This window comes from Eleutherodactylus coqui, chromosome 1 (assembly GCF_035609145.1).
Source record: "Eleutherodactylus coqui strain aEleCoq1 chromosome 1, aEleCoq1.hap1, whole genome shotgun sequence".
NCBI classification, from domain to species: Eukaryota; Metazoa; Chordata; class Amphibia; order Anura; family Eleutherodactylidae; genus Eleutherodactylus; species Eleutherodactylus coqui.
In genome coordinates, this window is record NC_089837.1 from 437,879,652 (window position 1) to 437,892,036 (window position 12,385).

Below are 12,385 nucleotides of genomic sequence, written 5' to 3' on the forward strand. Positions count from 1 at the left end.
GCTAATATTTGGTGATAGACAATTTTTATTTCGAAAAAGTGGCTAAAAATGCCAGGAGAATGCCACTAAAAACGTCCCTAAAATCGCTAAAGGTGAAGCCACCCACCTAATAAATATAAAAGCCTAGTGCAAGCGAGAAGGGGGGCTGTTGTCCCTAGCAACCAATCGGCTCCCTCCTTTTATTTTCCAAGCTGCCTCAGAAGGTTAGGAGCTGCAACCTGATTGGTTACTGGAGGTGACCTCTACTTGTATAGGTTTCTCCCAGTCACTAGGACGATACACATCCCTCATAGAGGAAGGACAGTGAGGCGCAGAATGGAGGGGGCGGGGACGGGGCGTGGCCTGTCTCCTAGGAGATGCCACTGATCTCTCCCGCTGCTCCGGCTGTTCTGCTCACACAGCTCCGGGCGGCCGCGCAGGAGCTGACGGGGTCCGGGCAGGCTGCGGCTGTGTGGAGTGTCACCCTGTACTGCCCCGCACGGAGCACCGGGGGACTTAGCCGTGGAGGGCCAGCTGCAGCAGGTGGGCACCTCCGTGTGTGTGTGTGAATCCATCCTAAAGACCGCACTGTGGGAACTCGTTTTGTAGAGAGGGAGTACGTGCAAGATGTATACTGCATGTATCTATCTATCTATCTATCTATCTATCTATCTATCTATCTATCTATCTATCTATCTATCTATCTATCTATCTATCTATCTATCTATCTATCTCATATCTATCTATCTCATATCTATCTATCTATCTCATATCTATCTATCTATCTCATATCTATCTATCTATCTATCTAATATCTATCTATCTCATATCTATCTAATATCTATCTATCTATCTCACATCTATCTATCTATATTCTATCTATCTATATTCTATCTATCTATCTATCTATCTCATATCTATCTATCTATATTCTATCTATCTATCTCTCTATCTCATATCTATCTCTTTATCTATCTATCTATCTATCTCATATCTATCTATCTATCCATCTGTCTATCCATCTATCTATCTCATATCTATCTATCTATCTCATATCTATCGATCTCATATCTATTGATCTATCTATCTATCTCATATCTATCGATCTCATATCTATTTCATATCTATCTATCTAATATCTGTCTATCTCATATCTATCTATCTAATATCTATCTCATATCTATCGATCTATCTATCTATCTAATATCTATCTATCTCTCTAATATCTATCTATCTATCTCACATCTATCTATCTATATTCTATCTATCTATATTCTATCTATCTATCTCTCTATCTCATATCTATCTCTTTATCTATCTATCTATCTATCTATCTATCTATCTCATATCTATCTATCTATCCATCTGTCTATCCATCTATCTATCTCATATCTATCTATCTATCTATCTCATATCTATCGATCTCATATCTATTGATCTATCTATCTATCTCATATCTATCGATCTCATATCTATTGATCTATCTATCTATCTCATATCTATTGATCTCATATATATCTATCTCATATCTATTTCATATCTATCTATCTAATATCTGTCTATCTCATACCTATCTATCTAATATCTATCTCATATCTATCTATCTATCTATCTATCTATCTATCTATCTATCTATCTATCTATCTATTTCATATCTATCTAATATCTGTCTATCTATCTATCTATTTCATATCTATCTAATATCTGTCTATCTATCTATCTATCTATCTATCTATCTATCTATCTATCTATCTACTGTATATCTATCACCTTTTAACACAAATGTATAAGCATTCTTTAGATAGATAGTATGTATGTATATGAAACAGTCGGTTTTCTGCCTTCCCAGTGTGGGTCACCATATTTCGGCATAGTTATTCCACTACATTGTATCATGTATAGCTCTGGGGCATCATGCTGATGTGTGGCCGGAGTCTTTTGTTTCCTTTTTTTTACATGTTTTGAACCTTTCTGGCATACTGTATGAATTTTACCAAACTAAAAAAGAGCGATACATTAAGTGCACAGTTGCAGCAAACCGTAAAATGACACGTAACACAGCAAAAGCCTTTGAAGAAGTCAGACTAATATGGCTATGTTCACGGAAAATTCACATAAAGCAACGAAAATCACAGTCGCACTAAAATCCATATTGAAAAAAATGCACCATTGGCCGAGAAAAACACTCCGAAATCCGCAACAAACAGCAACTTTATGTCTCGCAGATTTAGGAACCAGATTTAGGTTACCATTTGTCCTGCAGAAATTGCGCAGCGTATCCGTCCTGTGTGAACATAGCCTAACATTTGCTGCCACTGCGCACGCAAGGTATCGAGGTAAACATTGCTACATGTGTAACTTATACCATGTAGTCGCTCATTGACTTTCATGAAAACAGCATATAGTTTTTTTACAGGATTGAATAGTGCAGCAACCTGCGTTATTTCATACTGGAAAAACAAGAAAAAAACGTATTCAGGTGTTTAACTGTCAAAAAGCTCTGTGATAGAAATCTGTAGCGATGAAATACTTTGGATACTTCTTTTTGCTGCTCGCAGGTCTCTATAGTCATAAGCGCAGGAGCGCTGCAGTGGATATTACATGGTGTGACATTGTATTGTTATTGCTTTCACTTATTAACCCCTTCATGCTACTGGAGCCTATAGATTAGTGTATAAATCTTCTAAAGCCTTGCACTTTTACTGAAACTTCTGCTTGATTTGTGCTCCTTGAGGAGCGCATCGCCTTTGGATTTATACTGAGTCACACATAGAGTGTTTAGATCAGTTTGTTGCAGTTTTTTTTTATTTGTAAACATGAAAGTTGTTTGAAGTTTTCAAAATGTAACAAAATGCTTCATTGTATATGATGGTGCAATCTGGAATGATAGCAGTTCACCACAGATGTTACAGTTTTCTATTCCTGATGCCACCTCATGCCGCCCTACTCAATAAGCTGGCACACCCTGTTAATAGATTTGTCACATTTTGGAACTTCTGTAAGCCAAACCCCCTTTACCTAGACACTTTAAAACTGTCAAGAAAGGTACAAAAACTGATTACCCCCTTAATAAATTTTATACATATCATTTACTCCACTTCTGTTGGCATCCTTTCTGCGCCCTTTGCTTACTAAATCTCCCCCAATGCATTTGTTTGTCATGTTTCTAGCCCTCGTGGGTTATTTTTGAGATGCGGCACAAAGTAGGTCAAGTGCCTTTAGGGAATTCTCTACTAAAAACCTCAGTTTATACTAAAAACTGCACAAAAAAAGCAACTGTCTGTGTTGCAGTTATTCTTCTTTCTATGGTGTTTTTGCTGCACTTATTTTAAACCATGTGTGAGGAAGCCCCTATGGCTTAAAGTTTTTTTATGGTATGGTTCTGCTGCGCTATTTTATACAGCAAAAAAAACGTATGCTCATGTATTGTAGCTGGATGGTCAAAAAGACACTTTGTTGCCCTCTATTGGGTGAATGGGAGCCTATGGATATGTATGTGATGGGAGCTTTACTGCAACATATGGAAAACGTGTTCTGCAAACTCAGTGTCAAAAAAGCCATATTCACACAGCAGAAAATCAGCACAGATTTGATGCAGAATCCATGTCAAATTCATTCAGATTCCGCATCGAATCCGCAGCAGTGCAGTCTCCCATTCTTTTCAGTGGGAATCTGCACTTTAGTTCAAAACTGCGGGTAGAAAAAAAAGAAGTGACCTGTCACTACTTCACACGGATTCTGCATGTATTCCACATTGGGAATTCCACTCATGGATTTGCTCATTGATGGAAAGCTAAATCCATGTTCAGATCCGCAGCATCGAAAGGTGTAAATTTACAGCTGAAATTTATGGCTTAAACAGATGAGCGAATGCTTATATACACTATATACGCTTATATACGCTTGCCGCTACGGAGCGTAGTTGAGCATGAACAAGTCCAAAGTCTTTTTTTTACTTGTTCAAAGGCAACGCTATTGGGCACATTAAAAAAAGCAGAAAGATAGGGCTGGACGTATCTTTTCTCGAAGGTATAAAAACTGTGAGTGGGGAAGATAGTATATGTGGCAGGCCCGTGCGTTTTTACATTGCCAGCGGGGGAACATAGAAACGTATACGCCTGTGTGAATCCAGCCTTAGGGATATCGCACGAGAAACACAGGCATGAAAACGAAGCCATTACAATCAATGGCTTCACCTCGTCACGTTTTGCGTGCATGATTTGCACGCCTGCAAAACGTGATAAAAGACAAGTCAACTGTTTAAGCCCCGAGTCCTTATTGTTAGGGCGCCTCCACACGGGCACTAAAATGCTGCGTATTTTGCTCCATGCGAGAGTGAGTAAAAAAGCAGATTTACAAAACCAATGTCTGGTTTCATTTACGTCTGCGATGTGTTCTCTGTTGCGATAGCAAAAAATTGCGGCATGTTCTATCTTTCAGCTTTTTTCGCCTTTTTATGCACCTATGTTTCCAGATGAAGCCATCATTTTTTCAATTTGGGTGAAAAAAGGCACGGTGACGCACTTTCCAAAGCAGACACACATTTGCCCTGTCGCTGCGTTTTTCGCCCGCAAAAAAACGCAAACGCACCCTTAATGTATGTTCACACATAGGGCCTGAACAGACGAGCATGTTTGCAGAGCTTTTTGTGCGCATGAAAATCAGGCCCGCAAAAAATGGCGAAGCAAAGCTATTGATTTCAATAAGTTCATTCTCACAAGTGCGTTCCTAGTGCGCAATTCCTATGCATGAGAAAAGATAGGCCTTGCCCTATCTCTCCCTTGCAGGTATTTTTTATACATACGAGAAAGAATAGCTCCTGCTCTATCTTTCTGCTTTTTATTTTTGGCATGTGTAATAGCGCAGGGTTTGACCAGTAAAAGAAACGAAGTTCATGCGCAAATATGCTCCATTGTGGTGAGCTTATTTGCATGCACATTTGTCTGTTTAAGCCCTTATCACACACGGCTAAATTGCTGCAGAATGTCAGCCAAAATTCCCCAGTAATGTACAGTATAATGTAAGTGAGTGGAGTTTCAAGAAATCCCATTCACCTACAGCAGAAAAAATCTACAGTAGAAGATCGTCATGCTGCGTATCTTCAAATCCACAGCATGCTCTATTTGTGGCTGAAATGTGCAGATTTTCACTGTAGAGCCAATTCATTGCATTGCTATGAGTGAATTCCGGCATGAAAGTCTGTATCAAAATCCGTATTTTGGTTCAAATGTACTCCGCGATGTGTGAATATACCCAGTTAGAAATGGGTGATGGACTTCACTGACTTCAGGGTCTGTTATGGTGTCCGTCATTTTCATGGAGAAAAGTTGTATTTTTTCCATCATGCCCGATTGCATCTGTGATCGAGCCTCAGACGCGGATGTGACCCTAGCCTTATGTAGATTGTCATTGTGCTGTACAAGTGATATTCTTTGTCCTTTTGGTGCAATCAGATGGCCATTATGTCAGTGCTAGAGAGGAGGCGATAGATTAGCTTCATCCTACTGTAGTCCATTCTTGAGAAAGAGAAGACTTGGCATTTTCCAGGGCTGTATAGAGATGGTCCCTGGACAATACTGCTCAAGGGCTGCATGACTATACATTTGCACTGGGTCAACACAATAGAGCCATTTTTCTTTCTTTCTACACTACTGTACTATACAGCCTCTCACTGATGGCCATTGGTGCTCATGTGCTTTCAAGGACTGTTGGCAAAAAGGTCGTTCGGCCAACAACTGTTTTCCCAGTTCTTGTGTTTAGGGAGGTAAGCTGCTGCCAGACAGCTCTAGCATTGGCGTATCTACCAGGGAACAAAAGGATTAGGTGTTGAAATATTTTTCCCAATAACATTTGTTGGGAAAAAGTTAAATCTGCCCCCTTACACATTAGAGAATTGTCTGTCCCACTAAAAGGGTCAACTTTGTATTGTCTGCTGTCCATATTTGACTGCTCACTGACCACCGGGCACCTGATGTGTCCAGCTAGATGGCAGGAGCTTGAAACCCACACAGTACATTTACAGTGGCGGGGTTTTAAAACCTAGGACCAAGTGCTGTAATTGTACGCTCCTTGGTCATAAATGAGTTAATTAAAGGGGTTGTACAGGAATAGCAAAATATGACTCTTTTCAGTACAGCCAGTGAAAACCCACCCTAGGTGAAAGAATTCATGGAGGGGGAAATTGGCAGGGACAGGGCTGTGGACATGGGCAGAGCCTAAAATCACACCGTTCAGAACAGTGCTGTGTTAGGCTCCACCCATGGCCCTGGCCACACCCCTTCCTTTCCATGCTACACATGAATTCCATGCTACACCCTTCGGTCTGCACATGAGTCCTCCTAAAAGTGTAACATTAGGCTCCACCCCCCCCCCCCCCCCCCACCTGTGGCCCTGCACCCTTCAATTTGCATATGAATTCTCCCATCCTAGGTAGGGTTTTCACACTGACAGCAGCAATTTTACACCATTCCTGGACAATCCCTTTAAAACTATTAAAAACTATATAGTTCTGGCTTTGCTCGCTGACTATCATGGCACATGAACTGTTTTCTCAAAGTATCTCTTACAGACTAGATGCGATCAGGTTTTTGGTTAGCCAGGAGGAACGATCAGAGGTTTCCTTTTCATTGTAAGATGAATGGATCCTTTTTTTTTAAGACTCATGGAACTAACTCCTTAAAAGAGACCAGTCACTTTATCCTTGTAAGTCTCTCATGCCAAAAACCTATGGTAAGCTGCCGGAGATGTGAGCTCATTGTTCTCGCGCTGGCATAGACACTGTAAATAGATACAGAATGGTAATTCTTCTTATAATTAGATATGGTTTAAGACGTTCACCATTGAAAGCACAGGATCTTTGATCTCCGAGCATCGTTCTGGCCCTGCAAGGGTTACCTGAAATGCTACTGTTCTGCGAGTCTGGTTGAGACTGAACAAAAGACAGATGTAGAATATACTACAGAGCTGGCCTCTAAATACTGTATGCTCCATCCAAGTGATCAGAGGGATTTATATCAAAGACAGATCTAAGGGCCGAGCCTCCAGATATTTTGGCTTTATGATACCACTAGCTGTGATAAGTAACTCATTTAGCTGAAGGTTGGATTAAGCCTATGCCAAGTCAGACTCTGTAAAGGACTGTAATAACGGCCTGTGAAAATATAAGCGTACTTTACTCATACCGCGTCTTCATAACCTCGCGTACTCTCCTTTATTAAAGAAATACAGTTAGGCACGGTGCCAGGTTCAGATATACATATGAGATAGAACAATCCTTCTCTGCTTTGGAAAACTCACTTTCAAATACCGTAATAGGGAATTCAGTGGGTTGCCATTTGGAACCTCCATTTATTAGCCAGAGTGGCTATTAAGAATGTCTCTTTCTCTGGAGGACCCTACACGACCTTGTATTACATGGATAACTCATTGATTTCATTGAGCACTGTGTAATGCTTCATTTCTCCTGTGGTGGCGCTGTAGAGAACTGGAAAACTTGTTGCTGGATTTCTCCATAGATTGTTGGTCCTTTTATAAGGCAAAATATTCCTATAAGCATTCACTTTCCCGACAGTTGGGCTATGTAGAAGGGGGAATGATCAGCCAACGAATCAGCTGATTGTGCCATTTAGGTAAGCGTGAAAATGCTTATTGGTCAGCTGCACATCTCCCTCATCAATTAGGAAGGTGTGCAGCCAATCAGTGACAGCTGTATGGGGACAATTGATCGTGTTAACAATTGGTTGTCCCCATAGAGCATTTAATCTGCCCATGTAAAAGGACCATTAACCTAATCACTGGGAAATACCTGTGCTGAGTTTATTGCCATGAGACTTTTCTAATGAAAGGGGTATTCTGGGTACAGACTAACATTTTACAATCTAATGTACATCATCACAATAAGTCAATTGTAATATGTTCACTGTAGCTGTCATTCAATGAACGGCTGTAATTGGTTAATCGAGCGCCAGTTCTCATTGGCTGACGTGGTGCTCGTTTAACCAATCAAAGCATTAGCTTGTTAGAGGCAGGGTATTTAAGCTCCGCTACCAGGAAGAACTGCTCTGTAGGACTGCCGGAGGACACGGAAGCCTGCTGCAGCAATGGAGACCAGCCCGAGGGACGTGAACGCCAGCTGCTAGGTGAGTATTATAAGACACCCCACCCCCTGAAAATAAAACACGGTACCTCATTTTGGCAAAATTTAATATAAAACAGTGTCTTATTTTGGGGGAAACCCGGTAGTAAGTTGCAGGACCAGTGAGCTGTGGGCGGAGCTACAGTGCTGGCCAGTAAATAAGTTCTGTGCATGCTGGAAGTTGTAGGTTACAGTCTGTTGTTGGGCTTTCTGTGGAAATGATGCATGTAAGCAAAGCAGCAGATCAGCGTCTGCACAGGACGGAGGAGAGGGTCCAGAGCGTAGATAAAAGATATAGGTTGCTACTACTTAGCTGTCCCTGCTAGATTTCAGCTTTTTCAGAATTTGCATTTTGTGCCTGGAAAACCCCTTTAATAGGATCTCCCTCTCCTGTCTCCAAGACTTTTCCCAAGCTGCACCAGTTCTCTGGAATGCGCTCCCCCAAACAATCAGGTTAATTCCCAATACCGACAGTTCTAAGTGTACCCTAATAACACATCTCTTTAGGAAGGCCTACCACATATCTAAGTCTTCTTTGTTTAACCCTCTTTTACGTTCTTCCTCAAAACCTGACCGCCATACACCCTAATGCATATCATACCTGTACATACACAGATACCAGGTGGTGACCGACTCATACAGCTTTATGTATACTACTATATCTATATAAGGGACGGCTGAACCATTGTACAGCACCAGCACTTGTACCTGTGTCATCTCCGTACGCTCTTGTGAGCAGGGCCCTCACCCCTGTTGTTCAATACTGTATATGATGTCTGATTTTGTACATTACCTCAGATTTGCAATGTAAAGCGGAATATGTTGGCGCTATGTAAATAAAGAGCATCATTATTACAGATTATGATGTAGAAATCTAGCTTATTGCAAAATATAAATCTTCTCAGCGGAAGTAAGAACAGTTTTATTATTGATATTAAAAACTTAAGAGGACGTATAATTTATGTGACAGGGCATCTCATTAATTGCAGGCTGTTCAAAGCCTGTGGCAAGGAAAAACCTTCTCTCTCTACTTGACAAATAGGCACATCCAGTATGTTAATTACATTCCAGATAATGGGGAGTCCCCTGCTCTTATGGGGCTGATGAGTTCCCTTTATATATATGGATTTCGCTATATTGATAATGCTGCTATAAAATGAGCACAAAGGTAAAAAATGGCCATAATTAGGAGCTAGGAAAAAAAATTGGAGAAGATTTGCTAAAATAAATGCGCCAGAATTTTGGCTTAAGTTACACCAAGAACTTTTATTGGATGTTTTGAATTCTTTTTTTATTGCTCGAAAAGTGGACGGGGATTAGTGGGAAATGGGGTGCAGCCTAGAGGGGGGCATGACTTGAGATACAACAATGTTCGCTATACAATTTTGCCACAAAGAAAGCCAGATAGTGTGTGCAAAGTTAGACAAATATTTAATGATGCACCAAATTTATAATACAGCATGGGCCACTGTGATAAATTTGGTGTATTTTAGGACTGTTTGGTCTAAATCTAAGGGCTTATTCAGACGTGCGTATATCGGTTGGGTTTTCACACCCAGCCGATATACGTTGCCCCTCTGCAAGGGGAAGAGGCGGGACGGGGGCTAGTGCACTGAGCTCCCGCCCCCTATCCGCCCCCACCACTGTTTTGCAATGGAAAGTAGGGGACTGGGGATGGATCTAAGTTCTACCCCGCCTCGTTCCATTGCAAAGAGGGGGCGGGAGCTCAGTGCACTAACTCTCGTCCCGCCTCCTCCCCTTGCAGAGAGGGGCAGCGTATATTGGACGGGCGTGATACCCCGACCGACATACGCCCATCTGAATAAGCGCTAGGACTGTCTAAATATCAGAACATATTTACATGGATGAGTGCGTTATTGGTCTGAGAAGATGAGCGATATCATGCTTGTAAACCTGAAATTTTGTTTTCTGCAATTGCGATGTGTTTTGCGAGAAAAAAAACTCACATTGCTGCACTTTCGTTTTTAAAAATCGCATGTTGTTTCAATAGTGACATTTTTTAAATGTTTCGCACTCACATGAAAATTGCATTTGCATGGGAGTACTATAGGTGTTTTTAAAAATTATTATTATTATTATTGCTCTAATAGGAAATAATGGGAGATTCCTGAACAAAACCACCCAAAAAAAGGACATTCTGCATTTCGTCATTTTCGCACTACTGGCGCCAGTGAAAAAATTGCTCTTGTAAATTAACCTATTGAAAACAATGGGATGTTTTCATGTGGGATTTCTTTGCATCTCTCAACGCATGAAAATCGTGCGTAAAACGTACCCCTGCAAATATACCCTTACATTCCTATTCATACATATGCCAAATTTAAGTGCAATTCACAGTGGACAGAATCTATTGAATAATATTTTTCATTATCTGTTTTGGACAATCTCTTAATGTTGGAAGAGTCTCCTGAAAATAAAGGAGGTATACAGTAAATAGTTCTACTGTGAGAACGTCCAGAGATCACTTGTAATCTATGGTAATCCAGCAACAAGTGTTCAATTCCCCTGTAGCGCCACTACAGGAGAAATTAAGCATTACATGATGCCATTGAAAGCAATGTACCACAGGACTTGCAAGGCCCCTCACAGAGGCATATTTTGTAGCCACCCTCTGTCCAAGCTAATTGATGTCCAAAATGTGGGAAAAACTTTAACTCTTGATAGTAATGTAGCTTGGCACAAATTTAGATGACCAGCCCTAAGGGCATTATAATGGCTGCCATTAGTGTTTGCCACCAGAGGCTTAACATGAAACTTTTGGACCCCAATGCAAAATCTGTAACAAGGCCCCCAACTATAATGCTTTATTTATAGGACTTGGCTCCCTATATGGAGAAACTAACCTTTTGGGTCCCCTAAGGCCTCATGTCCACGGGGAAAATCAGGCCCGCTACGGATTCTACATGGAGAATCTGCAGCGGGTCCCTCCTGCCCCGCGGACATGAGCGCTGAAAATAGGAATTTAAAAGAATTTACCCATCCGTAGCGGGCGGGGAAAGTCTTCTCTTCCTCACGGCCGGATCTTCTTTTTCGGCCGGCGGATGAACTAGTCACGGCTGCGGCACATCGCCGGCACGTCGCCGACGTGCCGCGCGCATGCGCCGGGCACATCCGCCGAGCCGAAGCAAGAAAGATGCGGCCGTGAGGAAGAGAAGACCTTCCCGGTCCGCTCCAGATGGGTAAATTCTTTTAAATTCCTATTTTAGGTCTCCCGCGGATCCGGACGGCTTCCATAGGCTTTTAATAGAAGCCCGCGGGAGCCGTCCCCGCGGGAGACCCGCATGAAAATGGAGCATGGTCCAGATTTTTTCATGCTCCTTTTTTTTTTTAATCCCTTTTATTGACCATCTGCGGGTATTTATCTACCCCGCGGGTGGTCAATGCATCCCTATGGGGTGCGGATCCGCGCGCGGGAGAAGAGTTAAAATCTGCTGCGGATTTTAATTCTTATTTTGCCCGTGGACATGAGCCCTAAGGCTCTTGGGCCCGGGATGCAACCACATCCCCTGCATCCCCTATGGTTACGCCCCTGGACTTGTCAGTAAAGAGAGGGTATAAAAAAATAAAATGATACATATAGTTATTTTTTGATTTAAGGGACAAGGGATCTGAGAGTACTGAAGTGATTGCACAACACTGGATTGTTTATTTGTAGGACAGGTGACTACTGTCTGATTTCTGATTGATTACCCTGTGTATTGCTGTTTAAACACATGTACATACATGATCGCCATTTACTTGTTCTTCTGCTTGGAAACAATTGTGTAAACAGCTGGTTAACTTCCAATATGGCATGAAGGGTGTTGACAACCTTGCAACTATATCATTAGTCGCTACTGATTTACATTTTCCATCTTGCAGGAAGTAAAGTCGCTGCATTAGAATTTGGGAGTAAACCTTTTGACCTATAGTATACACCAGTGGTCACCAACCAGTTGCTGGGGAGCTACATGTGACTCGCAACCCCTTGCTGTGTGGCTTGCGGGTTGCTGCTTGGATCCTGAGTTCTGCGCATATACTGGTATTTGACATTTTGGAAGACGTATCCTAAAAAACAAACAATTGCAATTTGGTCAGCAGATTTTAGAATTTCACAAGTTCTTGTTTATCCACATTTACGCTAGGGCTACATGGCAACATTGGGTGCTAATCTCGTGGACAAGGATTGCTACATTACATTCTAATATAAGTGGATGCGGTTGCCTTGCAGCTGGCAGTGACCACAACCTGACAATCGCAATCCATCAGGTT

At 41.7% G+C, this 12,385-nt stretch overlaps 1 protein-coding gene across 1 annotated transcript in view; it reads left to right on the forward strand.

Annotated features, from left to right (window-relative positions):
* The first annotated feature begins 389 nt into the window (after positions 1–389).
* TNFRSF19 (TNF receptor superfamily member 19) overlaps positions 390–12,385 on the forward strand; it is a 77,271-nt gene continuing 65,275 nt past the window's right edge. The window contains exon 1 of the mRNA XM_066582259.1: positions 390–522. The gene's annotated coding sequence lies outside the window, so the exon portion shown is untranslated. The remainder of the gene's footprint in view (positions 523–12,385) is intronic.